General features: G+C 39.6%; 2 long non-coding RNA genes across 2 annotated transcripts in view; one reads left to right on the forward strand and one right to left on the reverse strand.

Annotated features, from left to right (window-relative positions):
* LOC143653018 (uncharacterized) overlaps positions 1-4590 on the forward strand; it is a 43973-nt gene extending 39383 nt beyond the window's left edge. The window contains exons 2-3 of the long non-coding RNA XR_013161022.1: positions 2522-2648; positions 4262-4590. This is a non-coding gene — a long non-coding RNA (uncharacterized LOC143653018). The remainder of the gene's footprint in view (positions 1-2521; positions 2649-4261) is intronic.
* LOC143653016 (uncharacterized) overlaps positions 1-15236 on the reverse strand; it is a 127253-nt gene that overhangs the window by 4545 nt on the left and 107472 nt on the right. The gene's annotated exons all lie outside the window — the stretch shown is intronic.

The raw sequence follows: 15236 nt of genomic DNA on the forward strand, positions 1-15236 counted from the left end.
GCACACAAAGATAATTTCATTTAAGAACAGCATGTCAGGACCTTTTAAAGAACAGGGCAAGAGAAAGGAAGATTAAATACTCTTGGAAAAAATTCTAAAGTGGCGAGTGAAATGCAGATTTTAAATATTCCCCAGCTAGTCAACAAATCCTTGCAAATGGATGGATTGCTTATCAGAATTGAAATAAGCCCTTGAACTTTGATTTTCATTAGTCTGGATATACACTGTTTAAAGAATGTTTAAATTTAGATTGCCACTTGTTGTGAAACATCTAACCAGAAGAAGCAAATTACCTCCTCATGGACTCCTCTCCATTACCTTCACATTTCTTGGATATTCAAAATGAGAAAAACAATGACATCCTCTTTGGGTGTTTTTTGGAGGGATAAGTGTCTCTAGTCAATAGAAGGATTTAATTTCTGAGAAGTCAGAAATTGTTTTGATTAGGCAATCCTTTAACAAAAGGACTGAGTATTGGATCTGAGTGGAACCAGCTGTGTTTCCATTGTTTGCTGAGATGGTTAGGAAAGGAATGAGAAACTGGTGGTGACCCTTGCAGGTGGGGCACTGGCAATGGGCATGGAGGGCAGAGTGCTCTCTTTTCAGCCAAAATTGTGATTGCTTATATGGCTAACAGGACAGTTTATTTTGATAGTTCACAACTGATGGAAGATTTATCAGTTAAGTCCATTTTGGTTGCTAGAAAAGGAAAAGCCAAATCATATTCATAAAGAGGGCAGATTGGCTCATATCTGAAGAGCTCAGAAGTGGAACTGATTTCAGACATAAATTTGGCAAATCTACCAGGACCTAATTTTTCCCACTCTCCTTTTCCTGATCTTCATCCTCAGGTTACCTGGAGAGCCACCAAGTTACACAGAACCAGAAGCAGCTTTGGAACTTCCATTCTGTCTTAGTCTCATAGAGTAGTGGGAAAACTTGCAAGGGTCACTTTCCTATACATTTCTGCAAAAATCCTTAGAATGTCATTAGTTTTCACTAGGCAATATGTCCATCCTTGAATCAGTCACTTAGCCTTAGAATATGCTGACTGGCTCTAGCTTAGGTCACAGTCTCCATCCCAAGGGTCCATGGGCAGCCTAGGAGCTGAGAATAGAGGAGAGGGAGTCCTTCAGGAGGAAAGGTGGTTAAGCACACACACGCGTGCACACATACACACACACACACACCCAGCAGAAAAACAAATGGCCACTTCATATAGTTGCCATGTCTGCTAGCCAGAGGATAAGATTTTCCTGATGTCAAATGGCTTTTTTGGAGGTTTGTTTTTCTAGTTAACTGTTTTCCAGTTCTCCTTTCTTGTTGCATCATTGAATGAATTATATAGCTTTTGGAAGAGGGAAGAGTATGTCTTTGAGAACAACCTTTTGCTCTGAGGGAAAGGAAACAAGAACATTGTGGTATGCCAGCTATCATGACTTCTTTAAAAAAATCTGCTGTATGCAAGACATGCAAATAGATATTAAGACAATACATTCAATACCTGTGCATTTATTATCCATCCTACACAAATAAAACTGCCTACAAAACTGAAGCCCCTTTTGGATCTCTCCCAAATACTTTTCCTTCCTTTCCCAGAGAAATACTATCCTGAGTTTACTGTTTTACATTCCTCTATGTATTTATTAATATATTTTGACAAAAATATCTATCTCTAAGCAATGTGTGCTGTTTTGCATGTTTTAAAATTTTATGTATATGTATATGAAGTCATACATATTTCACAACATTCATTTTGCTCAGTTACGTTTGCTATGTGAGCTCTAGTTCATTCATTTTACAGTTGTGCTGTATTCCATTGTTTTAATTTGCAATATCCGTTCTGCAGATGATTGGCATTTATTTTGGTTCCAGGTCTTGCTTGTAGTAACAGTGTTGTTCTGAGTGTTATTTTTGCATCTTCTCAGGGGTGTATACCAAGATGTGGAATTGCTAGCTCTGGGGATTTGTGCAACTTCAACTTTACCAGTTAATGTCAAATTGTCTTTCAAAGTGCTTGTGCCCATTTGTGCATTCACCAGCAAAGTATAAGTATTCCTGTGGCACTATATCCTTGGTGGACTCTTTCATTTTTGCCATCCTTACTTGTATGAAATCTGTTTCTTTGTGGCTTAATTTGAATTTCCATGATTACTAATGACATGGAGCATTTCATCATAACTTGGCTGCCTATCCAGATTTCTTCTGCAGATTTTTGGTTTATATCTTTGCTGATATTTTTCCTCCAAGTCATTTGCATTCTTGGCACTTTATTGAATTTTTTACTATTCTGTATACTTTTTCTTCTTTTATTTAGTTTTATGTGTTGCAAATGTTCTGGTTTTTGAATTGTCACTGCATTTATATGTATTTCTTAATAAGTGGAAAATTTAGTTACAATGGTATCACATTTACCACACCCTTTTTCTTGTTGTGATTTGTGATTTTTGTGTTCTAATTAAGAAATCCTTCCTTATCTCAAATATCTCTTAAAATATTTTTTTTTTAATGTATCTTTCAGGCTTCCCTCCATCACTGGGGGAATCCCATGATGATGATGTTTCCACAGAAAAAAAAAATCCATCTCAGGAAAAGGAGGAAGGATGGAAATGTTTTATAAATTTGCTGCATCCTTATATCACTTCCAAGTAAGTCTCCCACACCAAGAAGGAATGAATCCTTCTAGAAAGATCTTTCATCCACTGTAGGATGCATATGGAGTCTTAGAAAACATCCCAGGAGTAAGCACCCCATCCCAGCTGTGATGATGTGAATGCTGAAGGGCAGTTAGTGAAGTCCCTGAGCACAGGAGGTTCAAACAAGCTACGGGCCTCTGCCTAAGCCCGTCATGCATCTTTTATAGCCTCCTTCACCGGCCTTCAGCCAGCCAGCCAGGCCAAATAGACACACATATACCCCATATCCAGGGTAGCAGTCTGGTCTGTGCTGCTGAGGAACCCATATCTCGGTGGCCGATAGCTACCCCACTGTGTGAATTTGAGTTTGAAACTAAAACACTGGCATCTGCTGGCCCCACTTAAGATCAGGAACCTCTCTCTGAACCTTCCCCACCATTTCTTCTCTACCTCTCTCTGATGTGCTCAAGAACAGATTTATTTTAACATTTGACTTTGTTCTATCTGCAAGGAGACCTATGATATGAGACAAAGAAGATAATGGAAGGTAAAACTTTCAAGTCTGAGAAATATTTCCATCTGCCATCCAAAGATGTCCTCTGACTGTGGTGGTTGTGGGGTAGTCATATTTATTCCTGACAGAATTTTAGGAATCACTTTACCTAAAGAATTTTTCTCCTTCATCAGGTTCTACCACAATCTCCATGGCCATTTGAGGCTTAGAATGAATGAAATAAAGAAAAGTCATTTGGGTTATCAGAAACTAGGATACCTTATCAATTAGTTTAAGTCTACCAGCAAAGTAGGAATTAGACTTTTTGTCAAATTGCAGTAAAATCTCCATTCTCCACCCGATTCTCTCTCCTGCTCTCATCACTATAACAACTCACATCCCATAATAAGCAATCAGCTCCCCCATTGTTTCAATCTGCTTTACCACCAGTCTGTGAATGGCCCAGGTGCCTCTGGAGGCTCCTAACAATTCAGATCAACCTGTGCCCCAAACCCTAAAGACCAGGGTATTTTACATTTGCCAAAAACCCCTGGGCAGAAAGCCAGCAAAACTAAAATGGCAGGGGAGGGGTGGAGGGGAGAACCCAAACTGATATGATAGTAGTAGACCTCTCCATGCAATGGCAGGAAGGATTTTTGTTTCTTCCTTTCCATTTCTGTTTCTTTCAATTGTTATTTTCTTTATTTTTATGCTAAATTGAGCAGCATAGCAGGAACATGTTTCATAATTAAACTGCTGAATCCATCAACTATCATATATCAAACAATTATGTATTTTCCCCTCTTGGACATCAAAATAGATAAATTAGGTGAGGATATTTGGGGGGGGGGTCATCTCCTCCTCTTCTTCCCCATGCTATAGGTCTCCTTTTAAGTCAATTATAAAGATCTCTATTAAAAAACACAAATGGGATTGTGTCACTCAAAACAAAAAGTGTGACTAGGGTGGCCATAGACCTTAAAGAAAGTTTTACTTGTTTCCAAGACTGTTATCTTTTTCAAAAGAGAAAGATTCAAGAAATTTTTCAAAAATCCTTTACGTTTCATGTTGCCCAGCCTTGGCACTTCGCTTTAACTCTGATTGTGCACTTTCTTTTGCATCTCCTCGATAGACTTTGGAACACCGGTGCTTAGCCCCTGGAAGTGTAGCAGGCAGCCCCTGTTCATCCAAGCCACTTCCTGTTGCAGCAGACAGGCCTTTGTTTACCCAGGCCACTTCCTCCTTGAAAAGTCTCCCAGGCCCTGAGAATGGTCGAAATTGCACATCGGCAGGATGAGAGAAGTCCCTGTTAAAACCCCTTCCCTGAGACCGCTCACCTGTAAACAGAACTTTGCAACCTTTCCTCATCAGCATGCAGCCAATCGCTTCCTTCAAGCATTACCAGTTGCCATATTAGGAACACCGTACCTCTAACGAGCCATCTTGTCAATAAAAATTTTGTGTCAGTCCCTGCTCAGGGCTCAAACTTTCAGAGGCTACTCGGCTGAGCCCTATGGCCATAGACTAATAAAACCTACTTCTTGAAACTTCAGATCCTTGATCCAGGTTTGTTCTGTTTCCATGTAATGTTCCTGGATGCTCTTGCAGAGCCTCCTTTCTGGTTTCATGCAACAGGAGAGCCTGCTAATGATATAGCTCGATTATTCTGACCTCTCCCCTTCTTATAAAAGGTGGCATACATGGGCTGCTGGGAAAGAGTGGACACAGCTGGAAACTCTTTCACCCAGAGAGATGGGAGTATGCTTCTGGAGAAAAGTGTGGACAGTCTGCCACAAAGTAGAGAGTCTCCAAAGAAGATAAATCATGACCACAGAATCTTCTGCCTGGGATGGAAATAATGTTCACACTGTAACCTCTGCCATTGGACAAGACCATGATTTTCCCAAGGAGGCAAGGTTTGAATCCATTAGCACAATCAGATGATATAGGATGATGGCAGATGGTGAATGAATGAGGGATCAAAGAAAAATGAGATTGGATAGTACAAAACAGATGCCTGCTGTCCCTACTTGGTCCTTCAGCAACCACCATCCAATGACATTCTTGCATCAAAATGGAAAAAGAGCACTAAGACATTTGTGATCCCAGATAACAATCTCACAAGAGAAAAGTTTTCTTTGGATAATGTAGTCAACTTAAATTTAAGGTAATTTGCACTCATCATTTTCTGTGGTGTTTCTAAATGTTATTGATTGAGTCCTAGAGGCCCAACCCTTTGCAAACAAGAGTTTTAAGACTACTTAAGTGTAATGTTTTCTGGAGTTAGGCTGCTCCAGTGAAGGTTCAGCAAGTTGAGAAGGGGTCTCAAGTGTGGTTCATCCTGAAATTGTTTCCTTCTCTTGACATGAAATTTTCTGACTTTTCACCCTTTTATTGGTCTTGGATTTCAGGGATCTTAGTGTCAAAAATCTTTACTCTGCTTCATATTTTCTTACATTGAAAATCCAAAGATAGTGTTGCAGAAGGTCCTGTATAAAAAGGAATAAGCATCCTTACTGAAAACAAAGATTAAAATTCCAATGGTGGATGAACTGAGTTCCTTGGATTTGATCTCATGGGTGTCTCCTTTCTTGTGGGTTCTCTTTCTTCTTTTCTCATTTTTATCCCTTGTTATCTGGCTCCAAAGATCTGTTTCTTCTGATTTTAACCTTGGGCACAATTATTGATGCAAGTTTTCTAAAACCTAACATCTAAGCAGATGAGACAATACAGAAATTTCCAACAAGTCTTGGCAAGGACTAAAGCAGAAGAGAAGGAAAATATACAGAAGATATAAATCTAACAAACATTCAACTTTCCTTCTTCATTCAACCCTTCATTTATTCAAAGAGCATTTTTTCAGAACCTTCTAAGTGCCAGGAACAGAAGAAATAACATTGAAAGGTACAGAAAAAGCACCTGCCTTCCTGGAACTTATAGTCTAGCAGAAGTTTGGTTTTACATTGCAAAGGTGTTGGGTTTCTCATAATCAGAAAATCCAAACTTACATGTTCAATTTTTGTTTACAAAATTATGAAATAATTATGTATCACAATTACCTAGTTTGTAATGCATACTAGAAATATGAAAAGAGGTTTGAATAAAATTCAACAAATTAAAGCAGAAGCATATTGGACCATCCATGTAAACCATTCTTAAAATGTCTTCTCCCAAGAGAATTGGTTCTCCTGCAGCATGGAAGATTAATTAAATTGCTTTCCCACATGGCTCATCAAAGACTGAGTGATATGGAGAAGAGCCAGTGAAGCATTTGTCACTAGATCCCTACGTGTCCCACCATAGCTCAGCCCTGTAAGACTCCGTAAATGCCTGACCAAGGTGATGCTTCAATCCAAACATGCCTTCCATATGGATTATCTAGTGTTCTCACCCATGACTGCAGTTACCATTGGTTCTAGCAATCCTTGCTTCTCTATCTTCATCCATCTACAGAACAATGAGATGGTGATGCTTCTCAGTCCTTGAACATTATACTGTAACCATCAAGCTACCCAGTAGAGCATTAAAAAAGTGACCTTTGTTGGTCTCAGTCCAAGATATCATAATGTGCAGGCTCCAGGTATTTTCTTGATCATAGCAATATGATCTTTTGGCTGCTGTCCTCTGAAACCATCCTTTAGTTTCACAAATATACCTTGGAGATTGTAATGTTATTATGGTAATAACTTTGGACTTTATAATATAGTCTCATGATGTACTTCCCTTACCTTGCCATGACATTATAAACTGGAAGTTGGCCTTCCATCATCTTCTATGGACATAATAATATGTTCTTATGACCATCTTCCTTGGATGTTATAGTATAGCCTCTGAGCCAACTTCTTAGGGCATTATGTTATGGCTTTCTGGTCATCAACTTAGGACTTAATCCTTATACAGAGGTTAGTGCCCAATGTATGACTTTGCCTATTTTGGGCTTACTTCTTTCTTTCTGTTGTCCCCCTCTTGAAATTTCAGCAGCCTTGTGGTACAGACTGTGTGATTTATGACGAGTTGCAAAATATAAGACTCAAGCATGCTGGCAAGTTTGATTATTTTTTGTACAATTCCTACAAATGACTGGAATAATGGAGTTATCTATCTATAGATACAGTTATGAAATGCATCTCCTTAAAAAATCAAAATGTCAGTGCAAGATAAAGCATCTAGACTTTGTTCAATTTATCAAAATTCTCTCTGATATTTTAAATATAGTGGAAGGAAATGCCAGTTATGTCCAGTGCTTCCTGGATCAATATTGCATTTCAGAACTCCATGAAGAAAGAATCACATGGACAAATGTGACAATCTATGGCATCTCTTTATTTCTGCCTATTGGGTCTATGGAATTGATGATATGCAATGGTGAACAAGAGGAAAATCCTATAATGTTGCCACAATGAGAGCACTCTTTGGCTCCCAGGGGCTGTCCAGCCTTCAGGGCTACCAGGGCGAAGGGGGAGAATGTAGCTCATTTTATCACCACTACTCCATGCCTTGAGTTATAATTTCAGACTTGACTGAAATGTCTTAAAGCATAGTTTCTCTAACCTTGCAGCATAAATAAATGCTTTCATTTTTTCCTATATTTCCTTCTTCAAAGATTAATGCAGGTCTCTTTGTCAAGATGTGGTAGAAGTCACATTAAGAGGGCAGTTTATTTGTGCCTGTCTTAGTCTGCCAGAGCTGCTATCACAAATACTACAGACTAGTTTTGTCTTAATAACATGAATATATTGGCCCATAGTTTTGAGGCTAGAGGAAGTCCAAAATCAAGGTGTCAGGAAGCTAGTCTTTCTCTTAGTTGTTGTTGATGTTATGGTGCTGGCTGCCTTCAATCCTTGGGGTTCCTTGGTTTGTATCTCTGTCTCCTGTTACATGATGGTACCCCCTCTCTTCTGGTTTGCTAACTGCCAGAATGCAATATACCAGAAACAGAATAGCTTTTAAAAAGAGGAATTTAATAAGTTGTCAGTTTACAGTTCTAAGACCATGAAAATGTTCCAATTAAAGGAAGTCTATAAAAATATCTAAATTAAGGCAAGGCTATGAAAATGTCCAAATCTAAGGTATCTGGGGAAAGATACCTTGGTTCAAGAAGGCCAATGAAGTTCAGGGTTTCTCTCTCAACTGGAAAGGCACATGGTGAACATGGTGATGTCTGTTAGCTTCCTCTCCAGGCTTCTTGTTTCGTGATGCTCTCCCAGGGGAGTATCCTTTCTTCATCTCCAAAGGTCTCTGGTGGCATGAACTTTGACTCTCATCATTCTCCTGGCTCTAAAAAATGGACTTTCTCCAAAATGTTTCTTCTTTTAAAGGATTCCAGCAAACCAATCAAGACCTACCTGGAATAGCTGGATCATAACTCCATGGAAGCCATCTAATCAAAAGTTACCACCCACACTTGGGTGAGTCACATCTCCATGGGAGCAATCAAATAGCTCCCTGCCAGCAATATTGAATGAGTATTAAAGAATGTGGCTTTTCTGGGGCCCACCACAGATTCAAACTGGCATACTCCCCTTTCTTAGCTCTTCCCATGTCCCCTTACTTCCTGGTTCTGGCTTCTCTTTTGTTTCTCCGATTTCTGGTTTCCATTTCCTTGTCTTTAAAAAGCCATTGGTTATTATGACTTAATATGAGCAACCCTCATTCAACCCTCATTCAACTGACCAGTTGAATTAATAACTTTGTCAAGAGATGCTATTTCCAATGACTTTGCATCCGCAGGTGCAAAGTCTGAGCTTCATATTAAGGACATGTGCTTGTTGGGATGCATTCCTGCCCATGGCTCAAATCTGTGAACACCCGTGCATGTCACATCATGTCTGACAAGTTGCTCATTCATGGCATGATATTTCGTCCTGCTAGGAGTAAGAGGTACAACAGCAAATGGATCTGAGAACCTGAACTGCTTCTTGGATTCTTCTACAACAGGAGTAAGAAGAACAACCTTTCTCTTAATTTTGGGCACAATGCAAACAAGAAGGAACCAGCCCACTGGAGAATGAGTCTTAGAGAGCCAGCTTTACCAAGATCAGTAATTTGGGACATGTCCTGGGGCATTTTCTCTCATACATCCTCAGCCCTCATAAAATGTGTCCCAAGTTCTGTGGGAGAAACTGGAAGACTGAATCAAACTGTAGGGCAATTCCTACTTTTTTTTTTTTAACTCTAAAAATCTGAGTGCAAATCCTATCACATGGTCTAGTAACAGAGGTGTAATCCTGGTGGAAGAGAGCCCTCACTATCTGAGAAGGACAGTGGATCAACCCTTGGTAATGGAAGGCAAAATGAAGCTGAGAGGTAGAGCAAGAGGTTTTGTGGAGCATAGGTGGAAAAAGAGGAACAATAAAAATCTCTTTGGGTTGGTGTATGACATCAGCACAAACTAGGTAGAAAGCCTTCCTAGAGCAAAAGTGGGGTCCCTTCCTTCTTAGAATTTTGACTCAGCTAAAAATGCATTATCAGCTCACATTGGTTGAATAGTGATATAATATCAACTAAAGGTTTATATTAAATAATTCTGTGTATTAAGTGACATTCTAGTAAGATACTTTCAAAAGCAGCAATGGAACAGAAAGATGGTAATTACTAACACTGAAAAAGGATGGCTGCACTAGATCATCTGTTGACAACTCAGCATTGTTTTCCTCCTTCTTTGCTCTCTTTCATGCCACAAAGGATGCCAAGAAAATGCATTTCCCAACCATCAGGGTTCTGGTTGGGACTCTGTCAATGAGAGGTGCTGGTGTGAGATCTGCAAGGTGGAAGAGGAAATGACCCATACTATTGCTGTGGTGGTAGATGTGGGCAGACACACTGGTTGAAGCAGATGGTACAGGTTTGCTAGGGCCTTTGAACACACCACTGCGGTAATTGGTGGTGGCTTCTGTTTTTTCTTGCCACATCCTTATCTTTTAGATGCTCACAGACACTTTGCCTTTCACTCCCAACCCATTCAATGGTATTGTAATTTTCTCTATGAAATCCCTTTCTACCTGAGATCTGACAGTACTTTCTATTCCTGGCCAAGACCCATCTGCAAACAGGATACAGCTATGGTAGGGTGGCAAAGAATAGCTTAGGAAGAAGTAGTTGCTGAGAGCTGGAAAAGTTGCATGTCAGGATTTCTGAGAAAGTAGGGTTGGAGTCTGGCTGTTATATGTTATTGTTACCCTATCCTTTCAAGGATATGAATTTGGGCCATTTGGCTGAGGGATCTATACTCATACTTATAGGCACATAATTGTATCAAATGGTTTCTATTTGCCCTTACCTATTGTTGCTTATTATCTTACAAGCTAGTCACTGCTCCTTTTCCCTATCACCTTTCTGAGCAATTATAATTATTTTTCTCCTATCTTCATTTGGTATTTTCCAGTGATCAGACTAGCTGCTTTTCTTTGGAGATTTACAACTCTCTGAGAGTTTTAAATTGTGTTGAGATCTGTACTCCTATCAACACTCTGGCATGTAGTAGGTATTCCTCTAAAGATTTGCTGAATTTATTTAATAGCAGGAGTTGTTTTCAATCCCCCTTTTGACAATATCTCACATTTCACTGGTCTTTGTGGCTGAACCAGCACATTGAATTCATGCTACCACAAAACACTCTATAATTCTGAGCCTCATGTCACTCTCCTGGTTGAAAGAAATAGCTCTGAGCTCACTGTTTAATGCAGTGTTGTCTGGATTATTGTCAGACACATTACCTTCCACTCAGCCACAGAGGAGCTCATTACTCTCTCTTCTGTCAATCAGAAAATCTCCCAAGATGTGACCATGTCTTGAGAACTTTAGGACTTCTCCTAGGCTTTCTTCTCCAGAGCATTTATGGAGGATAAATGCCTACCTCAATAGAAGCTCCCATAACTATGAGATAAACGTGCTTCTCATAGCATGGAAGGATAACAAACCTGCCCTCAACAAGGGGTGAAGAAAGCCCCGTGCCAAGCACAGACCACTGCATGAAATGTCCTAACCAATCCATGTTTTCCATGTAGAGAAGGTGCATGTACTCAGTTATGAGAATTCTCTTTTGTGAATTTGGTGAAGTCATGATTAAAATAATCTCCCTCTTGCAATGGTGGCTCAATGGCAGAATTTCCGCCTGCCATGCTGGAGACCTGGTGCCTGCCCATGCAAAAAAAAAAAAACTTCCTCACCATGTGATGATGACTCCAACTACAGTGACAGCTAGTGTGATGGAACAACAAGAATTAAAGATGTTGGGCAAGGGGAGGCTTGCCTTTCTGATTGCCGTAATTCCCTAGAGCAATGGTCTTCCAATGTGTTGATTCACAGAAGTGTTTGAACATTTGCCTCCAATACATATGTACTTTAACTTAACATTTATGCATATATTGCATGTCTCTGCTAATATATTACAACATATAGGTAGAAATGAAAAAAATTAAAATGATAAATTGAGATGAAATAAATCATATTTTTAAATATATTGCTTATCATGCTGGCTTTGTGCTCGCTCTCCCTATTACCTAAAATTGCACTATAGACTTAGGACAATGCTCTCCCACTCCCACCCAGATTACACTATTTTTAAGGACATTTCAGATACTCTCGTGGATAATTTGGATTTATTTATTTATTTTGGGGCGACTTTTTCTCAGATATTATTCAATCATCACCGCCTTTAGTTTTCATGTGGTTGACAGAGAGCACATTTTATGAATTTGAAGTATCCATACTACCATTTTGTTGCCATTCTCTTTTTGTAGCATTCTAAGTAGTACTTCCAATCAGCAGTTTCTCTGCAGAAATGTTGCAAACCATTTGTCAGTTAAGGGAAGGCTAGTTTAGTTCAAACTAGCTAAGCAATACATCCTCTTTACCATGCACATATGAAGTAGAAAATTTTAGCATGTACTAACAAGTAAATGGAAACTTAAGACCCCACTGTCAACTGCCCTGTATTTTGGAACCCCAATATTTCATGGACAAACTTGCTGTGGGGCCATCTGATATGCAGACCTGATACAGACATGGGTGTCAATCCATATATTAACTATTAGTAAAGTCCCACTCTTATTCTGTTTTGATAAAATGTAGAAAAATAAAACCTAATGTTTTCTATCCGTATCCCGGGGGATTATCTTAAGCAGCCCCTAGGTATATGTAACTGTTCTAGTTTGCTAGCTGCCAGAATGCAACACACCAGAGATGGATTGGCCTGAGTCCCAGTTCCCTGGGGAAGCTAAGAGCCTCATACCAGCTGCCGCAGAGTATCTAAAACTCCTCACGGGGCACCCTCATGAACCAACCATAAAGACAGCACCCTAATGTCAGATGGTTAGCACTGCTCTTCAGAAATCTTACAGTCCCCATTGGACCTAGTTGCAGTTTCAGACTTACATAGAGATCCGGGAGACCTAGAGACAATTAAGGGGAAGTCAAAACTGGTATTTGACTCTTCTGTCTTAGGAACTCTGAATTAATTCTAAATACATGAGTTTTTCACTTACCCCTGAATAGAGAGTCAAAACTTTTGAGGCGAATGGGCAGTTAAAGAAGGTTTATACACATAGGTAAGATACGTGCAAGTTTTGGAAACAATAGCTCTGGCAGTGGCTTTCTTGGAAGAATGCCAAGTGGCTAGCATTCATTCATTTGAACCACCCATATTTTCTGAGTTTCTTGCATTCTTACATTTGATTAAGTGTCCACTTGTAGCTCTATATCTTAGTCAGCAATCCCAGTTCCCTGTGGAGCAGGTCCCAGTATCCACTTCTATTTTTTGCCCAGGTCTAGACCTGGGAGAATCACTCTGTCCTATAACATGAAGCTACACTACACAGAGGTCTTAAGAAACATAAGGTATGGGTACTAAATTCAGAATTAAAGTCAAGACTCTGTGACTACATATAGCGTTTCCAGGTCTCAGGAGGTGGCAATACATGTCTTTCCTTTAATTTTTTTTTTCCACCAAAGCGAAGATCCCATCTTGTTTTTCTACAAAATTACTATCAGCCTCTCAGTTAAACTTATAACTTCTCATAGCAAGCAAGGGCCTCCACTGTGACAAGGAGGGGAAATATGGTCATGAAACATAATTCAGTTCCAAAGATTTACTGTCAACAATCACAAAGGTGAAAATGAGCTGAAAAATTTGAAAGAGCCTGTCACTGTTATTGCAATGCATAAGTTTTGGTAGATATGAATTCAACAGCTTGCCTCTGAAAAATCCTAGCTAGATGAATATCTTCCTTTGCCATCAAAACAATAAAGGGAAAACAAGAAAAAGAAGAAAAGAGAAAGGGAGGGAAGGGAAAGATAAATATGGGAAAGGATACTTTCTGAATCTATATGCCAGCTCCTATTTTCTACAATAACCCGGTGAAGTCAATATTTATAGCGTACAAAATTTTAGATAACTATTGTCCTATTAATAAATAAGGAGAAGCTGGACAGGTTCTGTTGGAATCATACCTTGGTATGGGTTTCAATTTTGAAAAATTCAGAAAGATAAAATTCCATTTTCCCTTTTTAACCTTCAGAGGAAACCTTCCCTTGCCTTATAGTAGTCCAGATGATGACTCCTTCTATTTAGAATTTTTTCTCTCATCTACCACAATATATCTCCATTCAATTAATGCTACTATTTAGAAAACTGCATCTCCCACCCATCAGACAAGCAAGGGTCCTAGCAGACTCTTCAGCTACACAAGGCTCTTAGGAAAGGCACTTTTTTCTCCTTCTCCTATATTTTCCTTCCTATTCTTTATTGAAAGTTGTTTATTTTGACCCAAGGATCAAAGCTGAAGGATAAAACACAAGATATGCCCCCACCCCCTACTTTGCAGGACCTACCTCCTGCCCTCCCAAGACCCATACCCTGAGCTCCAATTACACCCAGCTCTGGAGGTCCCCATCTCTTTGTGATGCTCCTACCAGCTGAGATTCCTTGCTCCACTTCTCCTATGAGGAAAACTGTCCCTCTGCCGCAAGAGAACTCAGACAGGGTCTACTCTGGAAGTGCCCCTTCTCCTCCAGGGCAGTTAGGCATTGCTACCTTTGAGTCACATTAGACTTACAGCACTATTCTAATGGCAATTGTTTTGTAATGGTAAGTGTTTACAGCCATGCCAATGAACTGCCAGCTACTGGAGGGTAGGATGCTTGTCATACTTGTCTCCAAGTCCTGGGCTTCCATTCTCAGTAAATATAGTGTCAATAACCTAGTGAATGAATGAATGAAAGGAGCAGTTGGTAACTCATCAGAAATTGCAGGGTAGGTGAAACAGCAACCAAGAGTTCAGTGCATTTAGACAATCTCAGAGGAATGTTTGGATTTGGTGACCTGGGTGTTGCTAAGGTAACTTCTAGCTCTTTGTTATTATTCTCTGGATATCAACAGAAAGTGGACATAAAATCCATTCTGTGGAACAACAAACAGCAGTGGGTACCTCAAGGCACTGATACCTTAGACCCTTAACATAAATCTAATATTGTACACAACTATGGCACTGCCACAAACACCCAAGCTGCTCACTTCTCTTTGAAACTCATTTTCCATTCCAAATTATTCCCCACAACTGAGCTGACATGAATTTCTGGATTCTAATAAGTGCTGTTCATTGGAGAGAGACTAGTGAAGTTTAGAGCTTTAATTTAAGAAGAAATGATGGAGAATTACCCTGTAGACAAATGAGCTTCTAACAACTGTGGGAAGGCAGGGTTAACGGGGCTAAAAGTACATAGTAGGTGGCTAATAAATGTTCATTCCTATCCTTTTCTCCTGAAGAGATATTGGATAATAGAACCCACAGCTGGCTGTTCTAACAGCTGCTGGTGCAGTTACCTCTAGTAGCAGTGAAAAGCAGCTGATGGAAACCAGGAGCCCCCTAAATCTGCAGTGCCTTCCATGGAGAGAAGTATTTTCACTCCAGAATCATGAAATTACTTTAAAAAAATGAAAAGTCAATGTCTGTCTCCTTCTGGTTTCTGGCTGGTTCCACTGTGAGTACTTCCACTGATGAAGCAAAACTTTGTTGGAAAGACAAGAACCCTAAAAGAAATGTTTTCTGGCAAGGTTTGACTAACTTTACAATGCAAGCTGAAATTGGGGCTTTTCCCTCACTCAGAAT

This window comes from Tamandua tetradactyla, chromosome 13 (genome assembly GCF_023851605.1).
Source record: "Tamandua tetradactyla isolate mTamTet1 chromosome 13, mTamTet1.pri, whole genome shotgun sequence".
NCBI lineage: Eukaryota > Metazoa > Chordata > Mammalia > Pilosa > Myrmecophagidae > Tamandua > Tamandua tetradactyla.